Source organism: Balaenoptera physalus, assembly GCF_965194825.1.
Source record: "Balaenoptera physalus genome assembly, chromosome: 19".
NCBI classification, from domain to species: Eukaryota; Metazoa; Chordata; class Mammalia; order Artiodactyla; family Balaenopteridae; genus Balaenoptera; species Balaenoptera physalus.
Window position 1 is genome coordinate 47781287 of NC_138900.1, and position 13083 is coordinate 47794369.

Sequence of the window (13083 nt, forward strand, 5' to 3'; positions counted from 1 at the left end):
TTTTGTTTTATATAGAAGCTTCATTTTATATAGAAGCTTCATTACACAGGCATGATTGATTACATCACTGGCCACAGGTGATGGACGTCAATCTCCGGCCTCTTTCCCCTCCCGGGAGATCGGGGGGCAAGACTGGAAGTTCCAACCCTCCAATCACATGGTTGGCTCCCCCAGCAACCAGCTTTGGGCTGCCAATGATCTCCCCCCAGCTTTAGGGGATTTATGGAAGTCACCTCATTAACAAAACCTAGGTGTGGTTGAAAGGGAATTGTTATGAATAACAAGATACCCATTTCACCTTTATGACTCTGCAGCCATTTCCGGAACAAAGGACAAGAGACCACATATTATAACAAAAGATACTCCCACTGCTCTTCCAAGGGTTTGGGGAGCTTTGAGCCAGAAACAGAACAAACACCAAAAGTATATTTCTTATTATAAATCACAATATCACACTGCCTCATTTTATTCACTTATTCATTTTATTTCTCTTGGGGATTTATTCGTACAGGATTTTGGTATCTCTCTTTTAAATAGAAATAAACAAAAATAATAGCACAACACATTGATAAGGCCTTTTTGAAATATGCATTTATATCAATTAGATCATTCAGACGATTAAAACCTGTGGCTCTCAAGCCTGGTTGCTCTTTAGAACCACCTGGAGAGTATTCAGTAACACTCAGTGCCTGGGCAGCTGGGAGAGGTTACAGGACTTGCCCAAGTCATCCATTTAAGTTGTGATGCCATTGGGATTTGAACCCAGGTCTCTAGATTCAGTCCAGTACTCCATTTCCTATACCATATTTCCTAGAAGGAAAACTGAACTAGAGTTTAACTAAAATTAACTTAAGTGGATGCAAGTCCTGGAGTGGAGAAAGGAAAATTTGAGTCCTTGGCAAAAATATACGGACGAGTGGCAATAACACACGCACCCAGAACAAGTCCACAGGAGGGCCTCATCTCACCTGGCCCAGCGTATGCCGAAACCAGGGCCCGGTTTGTTATAAAACTGCTTACTGTGAAGAAGTTCAGAGAGAAGTGGAGATTCTAAAGGGACAGATAAATCTATAAGCAAGACTACTGAGTTGGTAAAACGCCCAGCTCAGCAGTTCAGAGCCAAAAACAGAAAGGCTTTGTGGGCAGGTGGGTACCTTTATTATAGTAATCAGCTCTGGGCCCAAGAAGCAATGAGGTCATCAGTGTTCCTGGGATGCTCTGAGGGAAGTGAGCAAAGGAACATGTAATCAGGTGACACCCGGGGTGGGGGGGGTGGTGCTACCAACTTAGGGCCTCTCTGCACCCAAGGCCCGAGTAAGTCTCAGCCAACTCGGGAATCATCGTGGATTGATGGTGGAGATGCTAAACTGAAAGGAATACACTTGAAGAATGAGAAGACTCACAAGAACAGAATGGGAGTTCAAGATCATCAAGACAAGCCCCTTGTTTTACAGGTTAAAGAAAATGAAGACCAGAGAGGGGCAGTGACTTGCTTCAAGGCCACAGAGCTAAGTGGATGGCAGGTCCAAGCCTCCCTGCCTGGTGATTCTTCCGCCATTAAAAACCAAACATGAAAACATGGGCAAAACACAGACAAGCCCCAGTGATCATCAGGGAGAAGAGATTTGGGGGGCATCCCTGTATGCACTGTCACTCTCTTCTGCCCCTCCACTCCCTCCTCCAGCCCCCTCCACTCTGCCTAAGGAGGGAGCTGCCACTTTGGTTTCCACTCTGTGTTACAGGGATCAAGAGAACACTATCGAAAGCTGGTTTTGACTCTGCTTTTGCTGTGTGTCTTGGGGTTAGTCACTTCATCGCTCTGGGCCTTGGGTTCTCCTTAAGTGAAATGGTGTGTGTGAAAAGACAGTTCTAATGATACCCATTATGCCTGGTCTACTCTCTAAACCAGATTGGCAAACTACAACTGATTCTGGCCCACCATCTGTTTTTGTAAATAAAGTTTTATTGGACCACAACCACATCCAATCATTAATGTATTCTCTATGGATGCTTTTGTGCTATAATGGCAGAGTTGAGTAGATGCAACAGAGACTACTGCATGGCCCGCCATGCTGAAAATATTAACTAGCTGGTCCTCTACAAAAAAAAATGTGCTGATCCCTAAAAAACAAACACTCTGCCTACTACCTGTGACATACCCACATACATATATACACACACATCTACCATATATTTATAGATTGTCCAGATAATTTTTCTGCTTATGCATTTGCTTTTAGAAGGAAAATATTTCAAGCATATAGCTAAATATGAAAACAAATGCAATAGATGATCATCATACACTCCAAGTTTTTTTTCTATTTTTTTAAAATTTATTTATTATTTATTTTTGGCTGTGTTAGGTCTACTGCTGCGCGTGGGCTTTCTCTAGTTGCAGCAAGCAGGGGCTACTCTTCGTTGCAGTGCGTGGGCTTCTCACTGTGGTGGCTTCTCTTGTTGCGGAGCACGGGCTCTAGGTGCGTGGGCTTCAGTAGCTGTGGTACGTGGGCTCTAGAGTGCAGGCTTAGTAGTTGTGGTGCACGGGCTTAGCTGCTCCGTGGCATGTGGGATCTTCCCGGACCAGGGATCAAACCCATGTCCCCTGTATTGGCAGGCGGATTCTTAACCACTGCGCCACCAGGGAAGTCCCCACCCCTAGTTTTAACTGATGTTAATATTCAGTTAGATTTTTATGTTTTCAAAATACTGTATTATAGTAATCTATACTTACAAGTAATCTTGAGTTCTTTTAGAAGAAGGAAGAAAAGACATACTCACACGTACCTAGAGCTAAATAACCTGAAGAGTTTAGCACTGTTGTAACATGATTACTGTCATTCTATTTTTGGTTTTTCAGATGGGTAAAAGGGTCTCCCTTATGAGATCCATGGTTTAAATTACAAGACACACATTTTACCAGAGATTAAGGAATGAGTTTTTTGAGTTTTTTCAATCAAACAGTTTAATATTAAAGTAAAATGGTGTCTGGCAACTGATGCACTTTGCTGTACAGCAGAAACTAATACAACATTGTAAAGCAACTACACCCCAGTAAAGTAAAATGGTAATTTTAGTTAGGACATTTAACCATAGCTATCTTAACTAGCAGTTCTTGATGTACTGCTTAAATGCTAATATAAATAGGGCAAGATTTAAAGAAAATAAAGCTTGAGATTGAATTGAACGCCCTTTTCTATCCATGCTTATCCTTAATCCACTTGATGAAATCTTAGTCATAGGAATCAGTCTTAAGAGGAATGTCCTTTTATAATCACTATTTCTTTTGTTAGAAAAAGCAAAACCTTTGAGACTTCTCTGGACGCCAAGGTTTACACAACTTCATTTGAAGTCAAAGTCCCTATAGCCATTTGGTTCCCTAGTGACCTGGTCCCAGCTCACATATAACCAAGTATAGACATTTGTTCCATCTTCTTTAGACATGACAGAGATGGAAAGGGAAGTTTCTGCCTATCTCACCTGACTTCATCAACATCACTGTTTGCTTTCCATAACCTCGTAACATTTCTTCACTGTATTTGTTATTTGTCCTTTTGAGTCGTGTGTGTATGTGTGTGTGTGTGTGTGTGTGTGTGTGCGTGCGCGCGCGCACGCGAGCACATGCACACATGAGTAGTACCTGCATTCGAATCCTCTTTCAATCCCTCCAATCAATAACAGGGCTCTATATGAGAGAACATAAACTAGCATTGAGGTCTCACCTTTTAAAAATCTCCCTGACCGATATCCCTCTGATACAGAGCTTAAAGATGTACCAAGGGGGAAAGTGGGGGAGGGAGAAATTAGGAGATTGGGATTGACGTATACACACTACTATATATAAAATAGGTAACTAATAAGGACCTAGTGTATAGCACAGGGAACTCTACTCAATACTCTGTAATGGCCTATATGGGAAGAGAATCTAAAAAAGAGTGGATATATGTATATGTATAACTGATTCACTTTGTTGTACAGCAGAAACTAACACAACACTGTAAATCAACTATACTCTAATAGAAATTAATTTTAAAAATATACAGTGAAAGTCAAATGAGCACTTCATATAATTAAGCCTGCTATAGAAATACATATTTCTTCAATTCTTCAAATCTGTAGACCAGAATAACATGAAATAAATTTAACATCTTTCACATGTGGAACCACCAACCAAAAAAAAAAAAGATGTTTCTGATAAAGCCAGACTTTTTTTCCTTAAATTTTAGACCAGAAAGTCTGCTAGATTAGCACAGAGTTAGTTATACAGTCGTTAAAATAAGCTCTTGAGACAGAATATATGTTAGTTTTACGACAGCTAGCTCAGTTTGTGCTAATGACGCCACAAGGCAAGGGGGGGCCGGGCATGGTCAAAATCGAATGTTTCTGCCCATCTTCCCAATTCCGCTCTGCGGCATGCTTGTCTCACGGCTGTTCTTCCTCTCTCCAGATCAAAGGGCACAGTATTTTTAAGCTTTGGGATTTAATGTCTCTGCTTCAACCTTCAGAACAGCTCTCCCTAAACCCAATGACAGAGCTCCAACCACTCTGAAGCCATCCCAACCTCCCAAGCTGGGAGCCAAGAATGTGCTTGACACAGAACCCAAGGGGACTTGGGAATGGTTAATAATGGAAGATTCTTAAATATATCATACGTATCTATTACTAGGAAGATTAATAATGATAAGAATGCCCTTTCTCAGTGCAAGACTTTTCTCTCTTGATACTTAACCTACCCCCGTGGATGAGGTTAAGCTATGCCCCTTAATGAGGAACTATTAAGACACCTATAATTAAAATGACTTTTCTCCAGAGTGCTCAAGGAAAATTACATTCTTTTCCTCTTAACAATTATAAAAACAAAATAAGTACAGCAAATTTGAAAAAGGTAATGTCCCTCCCAATTCTAACCCCTCAAGAAGGCATACAGGGATGGCTTCAATGCAGAACTGTCATACTTGGGAGGCACAAGGACACCTGGAAAATTTACTCAAAATGCAGGTCCCCAGGCCCAATTCACAATAAACTCTGCTACTTGAGATCTGGGGTCAGGCTCAGGGTCGTACTTTTTAATAAAACCCCGGGCAGTTTGGACACTGGTAGTCAGGAGACTACGCTTTGAGAAACATTGCCGCGTGTTCAATACTAGTCTTTTATTTCTTATATAATATATATCTCCCAATCTTCCAATTCTATGTTCTAGCTTCTTGTTATCCAGCACATATTTATTTACACTACATTTGTTTTTCAGCCTGGTGAAATTTAAGAGATGAGAATTTAAATCCCCAAGCCTCTCTTAAACAAATTTATTCAGATACATTCTTATTAATGGGCCAGAGGGCAAGGGCATATTTACAGTTTCCACTGTGTATTGCCATATTGCTTTCTCCTAGTGTGGAGAAATTTATATTTAAACTGGCAGATTAAGAGGACCCAATATTCACCATAATGTCACCAGCAATGTGTATCTGAATTTATTTTTACTTTGTTCTGCTAATTTAGTCAGTGTAAAATGGTATCTCAAGGTGGATTTAATTTGCACTTCTTGCATTTCTGGTGAAGATTAATATGTTTCCCTGTGTTTCTTTGCTATTTATAAGTTTCCCAGAGTTACAGTTAAACTTTCGAATCTCTCGTCACATTCAGGGCATGGCTTTTTGCTTCTTTCTTTGTTGTCAAGGCAACTGAAACTTAACAGAAACCGAAAAGCCAGTGATGGAGCGGGGACTATGGCTTGATTCAGCATCCCAGGACATGCTCTTGGCCAAACTACCTTCTGTCCTGAGGGTCTTAAGGCAAAAACTTCTAGATGGGAGGAAGACAGGGAGAAAGAAGGTATTCCAAGTCAGGTTTCTGGGGAAGAGACTCTGAGACCGAGATCTGCATACAGGAGATTCCTGGGGGAATTTTCTCAAGATTAAGACCTGGAGGAGGTGACAGAAGCTGGAGCTGGCCGAGGGAGGGGTTTAGCAGTTGCCATCTCAGCAATGGCCCTGGGGAGCACTAGTGCTGAGATGACACTTTACTGTTGTCCTGCTTTAAGGCAAGGGCTCCAGGACCTTCTTCCCGCACATGGACCAGTCCTCTGATGCAGGCTGCCCCAGGGAAGGCATTCTGAGCTTGGGTGAGGCGACTCTCTTCAGCAGAAGGCAAATCCCAGAGAGGCACTCGGCTGTGAACTGTCAGCCACCAACACTACCAGCAGCTGCGGGGGATGCGAGCTGAGTCCTGAAGAGGGAATCCGGGTGACGTGTCACAGTATCCCCTGCCCAAGGACTCTGACGTTGGTTGAAACACTATAGTTTCCTTTAATACGTGCTATCATTTTAGTTATCTACTGATGTACAACCATCTCAAAACTTAGCCGGAAACAAACAAAACATTTCCATTTTGCTCATGATTCTGCAGAATGCGCTGGGCTCAGCTGGGCGGTTCTTCTGCCGGTCCTGCTGATGACCACTCATTGGCTGTATTCTGCTGCTGAGGAAGCTGTGGTGGGTCTCTCTCCAGGGAGTCTGAGGGCTTCTTCTTCTCACTGTGGTCTCATCAATTCCAGGTAGCCTCTTTACATGGTCTTTCCAGCAAGGTAACCGGTTTTCTTGCATGGAGACTTAGGGCCAGTTCCCAGTGGCCAGTTCCCAGTCTAAGCCTTTAGAGGAGGGTTTCTCAACCTTGGCACTACTGACAATTGAGTTTGGATCATTCTTTTCTGGGGAGGGGGCGGCAGACACCTGTCCTGCGCATTGCAAAATGTTTGGCATCATCCCTGGTCTCCACTCATCAGATGCCAGTAGCACTCTTCCAGTTGGGACAATAAAAAAAGTCTCTAGACATTGCCAAATGTCCCTTGGGGAGTAAAATTGGTTCCCATTGACAATCACAATTTTAGAAAAACTAACAACTTACACTTTAGTATTCTTGGAAGTTCTACCACATTCTATTGGTTAAAACAAGCCATAAACACAGCCTAGATTCAAAGCACATGGATACCAGGAGACCTGGCTCATTGGGGGCCAACAATGTAACAGACCGCCATGATTCTGTGAGGCTCACATTAATATTTCCACATCATAATGTGACACTAAGGCTCATTCTTTCAGAGCCACACGGTTAGAAAGTCATAGCACCGAGATCCAAGCCCAGGTCTGCCTGACACCAAAGTGCATACCCTCTCCACCACCTCGAATTGCCTACAGCAGGTTTCAAAAGGTTACTCTTAGAAATGAACTACCCTCAATCTTCTAAAAAAACATGTTAGAGGAAAGAGCAAGGTTTTACTTGGGTTTACTTACAATTAATGAAGAAAACATTAATCACTTGAAGTGCTATTTTGGAGCTCATGAAACTGAAATGAAGCGCAATATGAGATGTTCATTTATTTCTAAGGGGTTTATTTTGTTAACATTCAATCATTCAATCCTCTTTGCCTTATTTATAGTCTAAGTATGCTTTTTTAATAAGTAAAATTTTATTTGGAGTGATACAAGTAACAGCCTTCTTCTCTTGAAGATGCAGGGGGTAGAGGTTGTGGGCAAAGCCAAGACGTCCCACTGGACAGCCCCCTCCACCCAGGGCAGAGTTTCTTCAAGGGTGGTCTACACTGGTGTTCCCCGCTTAGAACTGTAGCCTCTTACAAGACCCCAACTCTTGCCAGGGTATGAAATGCCTAGACTTAAAGCTTAGCTCCACCACTCACTGGCTACAGGGCTTTTGATGAGCCATTCAAACATCCAGAGCCTCAGTTTCTTTGTCTATAAATTGGGTGAAACCCTAGCCTGGAAGACTTGTGTTGAGAAAATGAAATGATACATGGACATGTGATCCCTTTTCACCATCCCTTCTTGAGAAAAAAGGGAACTGCAGTGGATGCAATAGACACAACCAAGAGAAGGTCTTTTTGACTTGAGAGCAGATTAACCCAAGTCTCTTCTTTATCAGATGGGAAGCCCAGTGTAGAAGAGGAGGCTATCAGTGGATTAGGGCACATTCTACGGTCATTCTAGGATTTGTGGATCCTGTGCCATCTCCCCTCCCACCCACGAAGGGAGCAGACACATAAAAGGCAAAAATAAAGCATGAATACCGTTCCTCCTCTATACCTCTCCCACGTTACCAGACAGGACATGGAAACTGAAGGGAAAGGAAAAAACAGAATGAAGACCATTCATCATTAGATACAGTAACCACTACCTTCCAAGTATTTCTCAAAACATATTCTGTGAGTTCTTCTCCAAATTGCATACATTACGTTTATTACAGAGAAAACTCTCTTATCTGGAATGCTCGGGACCCTAATGTTCTAGTGCGCTGAATGTTCTATGTAACAGGAAGGCACCAGATCTCTCATGCATGGAATTCTAGTCTTCAACGTTGGGACATGGCAACAGGTTTTTTGATCAAAGTTTTAATCAAATATAATTTAATATTTATCCAAGGGCTTCTAAGGTGCAGTAGTATTTTGTATTGCCTCCAGAAAATAATAAGAAACATCCACTGTCTTAAGACTTGAGGGTAAACATGTGGATTACTGGAGGTTTCTCATTTATACTTCCTTCATAGTTAAACCAATCTGGGTTGAATCCTAGCTCTAGACTTACTAGCTGGCTGTACTTGGGCAGGATAACCTCTACAAGCTTTAGTTTTCAATCTGTAAACTGGTAAACTTTCAATCTGTAAATATAATGGTAATTGCCTTAGGGAAACAATATGATAATTATTGTAAAGTCCTTAGCACAAAGCCTCACTCATAGCAAGCACTTAGTCAACTTTACTTTGACTGTTCTCTTTTTTGGATTCTATTTCAGCTGCATGAAAAATAAACATGCAGAGAAAGAACCAGGAAGCACTATGGAACACCTAACTGTCCTCACGGAGGAGACGCTGACAAAGCAAGTGATGGAGGTTTAGGGTAGGGAAGGCGACTTGCACATCTGCAGGGCACACCCCATCTTGTCTAATCGTCATGGCCATCCTGTGGTTGGGAATGAAGGCTGATTAGAGAGGAAAACTCAGGATGCCAATCTAACTGAGGTGTAAAATTTCCCAAGCCCGTGCCAGGGAAACCTGCTGTTTGGATGAAAGAGTCCTGTAGTTGGACAGTCACCGGTGTGTCTCCAGTGCTGTGGTTAAAGTGCTCACAGCCCAGCCCCAGAGGGCCTGCCTGCAGTGAGTCAGGGAAGGACATTATGAAACTCCTGCCCGTGCCTCCTTATGTGGTCCCAGAGATACACGCAGGCTTTCCTCTGCCATCAGTCACCCTTGGGCACCTAAAAGGCACAGCTGCTTTAGTCTAAGAGATGTTGCCTCAGCTACTGAGCCTAATCACTCATTCAATTTTTACTTGGATAATTATTTCCAAATGATAGCTGAAGGCCCCCTTTTATTTGCTGGCCGATTGTCTTAATAATGTGCCTCAATTTCAGTTAGGACAATTGATGACAGATCTCGGCTCAGACAGATGGACTCTCCATGAGGACCCCTTGCCTGTGTCTTGCCTCCTGAAGGGTTTTCCCACGATGATTGGCTCACACAAGACGGGCTCAGCTGTCCAGTGGGCACCCAGGAAGCAAAAAGTTGTCCTGAAGTGTGAACAGAAAAGCTCAACGGACTTCAACGATGCAAGAAACGCTCTGGCGAGAGGAGGAACTAGGTATGTGCTAGGCAGTGCCGGGGGCAGCCCCCTGCAGCCCAGAGAAGCTGCAAAGGAAAGGTTAGCAGGACATGAGGTTTCTCAAGAGTCAGAGAGCTTTTCTTCTGGAAGCCTTGCTCAGCGGTGGCGGCTGTGTTTGCACTGGATCTACGTGGGATGCTCCCTGTTGGCTGCACTTGCCCAGGGACAGGGCTGGCGTGGGTGTTCAGGGCAACACTGCTCCCCCAGCACTGCGGCAGAGGAGCTGGAAAGACCAGAGAAAACCAGCCTGTGTCCTGCTGCAGGAAACACCTCTTTTTACAGTCAAGCCAGAGAGTAAAAGAGCAGGGAGAAATGGGGGTTTCAATCTGCTGGGTTCGTCTGCAGCCCCCCACCTTGAAGGTGAGGCAGTGGTGGATGGATGGGGCGTGGACTTGGAATCCAGTAGACTTGGAATCCAGAGGTTCCATTTTGCCTCTACCTATTAGCTGTGTGAGGTTGGGTCTCTGTCCCATCACACTGAAATGGGGACAAGACTACTAACCTTGTAGGGTGGTTGTGAGGTTAAAAGGAAGGACACATATAAAAGATATGGTACCTAATGGTACTCCCAAAATGATTATTGCCTGTTCTCACTAACTTCCTTCCTTTTCTCCAAAGCTTTACCAACTGTGGGTAATTTCATACTAAAATCCAATCTCCCTGCCTCCCTAAGAGAACCCTGGTTTTGTTCGAGGGCAGCCATGAGCCTAAGAGAAGGACTGAATCTAGTAGCCTGCCTTGTAGGTAGAGGGGGCCAATGACACACAGTTACTGAGAAGGGCTTCAGAGAAAGCCCCCTTTGACCCTCACCCAACCTGTTCTTCCATCCAGGAACCACGGCCTGAGCTCAGGCAGAGCTGGGACAAGCCTGGTGCCCAAGAGAGGTTTTATGACTGAACAACAAGAAAAAATAAATAAATAACAGAGACAGCTAACATTTATGAGTGCTTGCACCATGCCAGTCAACGTGCTAAGCCCTTTTCTTGTTTCATTTAATTTAATCTTCAAAAAGACCCTATGAAATATTTTTCTACTGCTAACTTCTATTTACAAATTAGGAACCTAAAGTATAGGAATACATGAGTATATGTAAGCGCAACTGAATGAATGAATGAATGAGTGAACATACATACGAATGACAGCATCTTTTGGAATTCAGGAAGGAGAATTAGAGGTGGAGGGTAGGTGGAGGTTCCTATCACCGTGGTAATTTCCTAAATTACCACAAATTTGGTAGCTTCAAACAACACAAATTTATCATCTTACAGTCCTATAAGTCCTTCTAAGTCTTAGAAGTCTGACACAGGTCTCTCTGGGCTAAAGTCAATATGTTGGCAGGGCTGTGCTCCTTTCTGGAGGCTCTAGAGGAAAGACTGTTTCCCTGCCTTCTCCAGCTTCTAGAGGCTGCCCACATTCCTTGGCTCAAGGCCTCTTCCTCCATCTCCAAAGCCAGCAGTGTTGGGCTAATTTCTTCTTGTGCTGCTACACTGCCATCTCTGTTCTGCCTTCCACTTTTAAGAACCCTTATGATTAAGTTGGGTCCACCTAGATAATCCAAGATAATCTCCCTGTTTTAAGGGCGGCTGACTGGCAACACTAATCCCATGTGCAACTTTAATTCCCCTCGCCATGTGAGGTAACATATTTACAGTTTCCAGGGATTAGGACCTCTTTGGGGACCATTACTCTGCCTACCACAGTAGGTTGTACGGAAGTTTTCCTCATTGTTTACGGGAATATCTTTGTCATAGGAGCAGCTACAGCATGTACGTAACTCTGTGGCGGGATGGCGTATCTCAGTTTAAGGATGACAGGAAGATGAGACCTACTTGGTTGATTTTCCGGCACGGTCATGGGGTGCAGTTGTGGTCACAGAGTCTCACACTGTCACCTGCGGATGCAGACTCCAGTCAGTTCTCTGGGGGAAAGATAAGGGTAACACTGGCCAGTCACACCCAATGACCATCTGTGGATCATGGGGCTTTCCTCATCTTATATCCGGTGGCCACTGGGCACGTGGAATTGATTCTCAGGAAATTAAGGAGAAGAAAGGGAGGGGAGTTGCACAATCTCTTCACATTTATTTTCATGCTCTTGTCTTTAATCAGCCATGAGATTCACTAGGACAGTGATGCCCTGAGAGGCAGGTCGCCTAGGCCAGGTGACCCAGCTACTAGCTGACAAAGTAGAAACTGGGATCTGAGGTCTTCTACCCAGCCTATCCCTGAGCAAGTCTGACTGTTCCCCCACCAGTCCCATGGCCAGACCACTCTCAGGGCCTTTGATCCAATGCCTTTCATGCCCAAACGACCTCTTCCTGCCCTTATGTGCTTATATCTCTCCCTCTATCAAGACTATGCGGCCTCCAGGAAGCAGCCTCCCACCATACCACCCAAGCAGCCCATTTTGGCTTCTTGTCCTTACTTTGTGCAGGTCAGCCATTCCATGGCAACTGGTATCTCTGGTACGTCCATGGTGGGTCTCTCTCACTTGACCTTGGACCCCTGAAAGACAGTTACATTTTAATTGTTTTTAGTTCATCATCACTCCCACCTCCGCACCCGCCATGATACCTTTCCCACCATTGACTGTCTCTAAATGTTTGTTGCTTAAAAGATAATTGGACTTCCCTGCTGGTGCAGTGGTTAAGAATCTGCCTGCCAATACAGGGGACATGGGTTCAAGCCCTGGTCCGGGAAGATCCCACATGCCGCGGAGCAAGGAAGCCCGTGCGCCACAACTACTGAGCCTGCGCTCTAGAGCCCGTGAGCCACAACTACTGAGCCCACACACCTAGAGCCTGTGCTCCGCAGCAAGAGAAGTCACCGCAACGAGAAGCCCACGCACCACAACGAAGAGTAGCCCCTGCTCACCGCAACTGAGAAAGCCCGCGCACAGCAACAAAGACCCAATGCAGCCAAAAATAAATTAATTAATTAAAAAAAAAAAAAGACAATTGGATGCTTTGAGTTGACCCAAGTCAACAGATATTTTCCTTTTAATATTTCACCTCAGCGTAGCAGCCTCAGAGCAAATCAGTTACCTTTTCTCCAATACTTCAATGAGTTTTTAAAAAATCCTCCACACTGTCTTGGAAACTACTGTGTCCCTTCTCAAGTCCCTGTCAGGAATGCTTTGTAAGAAATGCCTCTCTACTCCTCAATCAAAAAGCAAAAGCCAAATTAGTTGGTCCTTGAGCCATCACTGACTGGTGTTTCTGCAAAGTGATCTACTCAAGGTGACAACAAAGCAAAGCTCATTGGTGAGGCTGAGAGAGTGATGCCCCTCTCACCCCCAGGCTCTGTCCACCGAAACCAAGGAGCAGATGGAGGTTGTATGCCTAGCTGGGCACCGCTAAACACTGTTGTTTGAACAGAAACACTCCTAGGTCAAATCTCAGAGATAAATAGGTAATTACA

The 13083-nt window shown here is 44.0% G+C and overlaps 1 protein-coding gene and 1 long non-coding RNA gene across 2 annotated transcripts in view; one reads left to right on the top strand and one right to left on the bottom strand.

The window, feature by feature from the left end:
• Positions 1-13083, bottom strand: part of LOC309649477 (uncharacterized protein) — a 664470-nt gene that overhangs the window by 229861 nt on the left and 421526 nt on the right. The window contains exon 6 of the mRNA XM_082439534.1: positions 12089-12168. The gene's annotated coding sequence lies outside the window, so the exon portion shown is untranslated. The remainder of the gene's footprint in view (positions 1-12088; positions 12169-13083) is intronic.
• The window catches only part of LOC309649497, a 431245-nt gene that overhangs the window by 112621 nt on the left and 305541 nt on the right, over positions 1-13083 (top strand). The window lies entirely within an intron of this gene.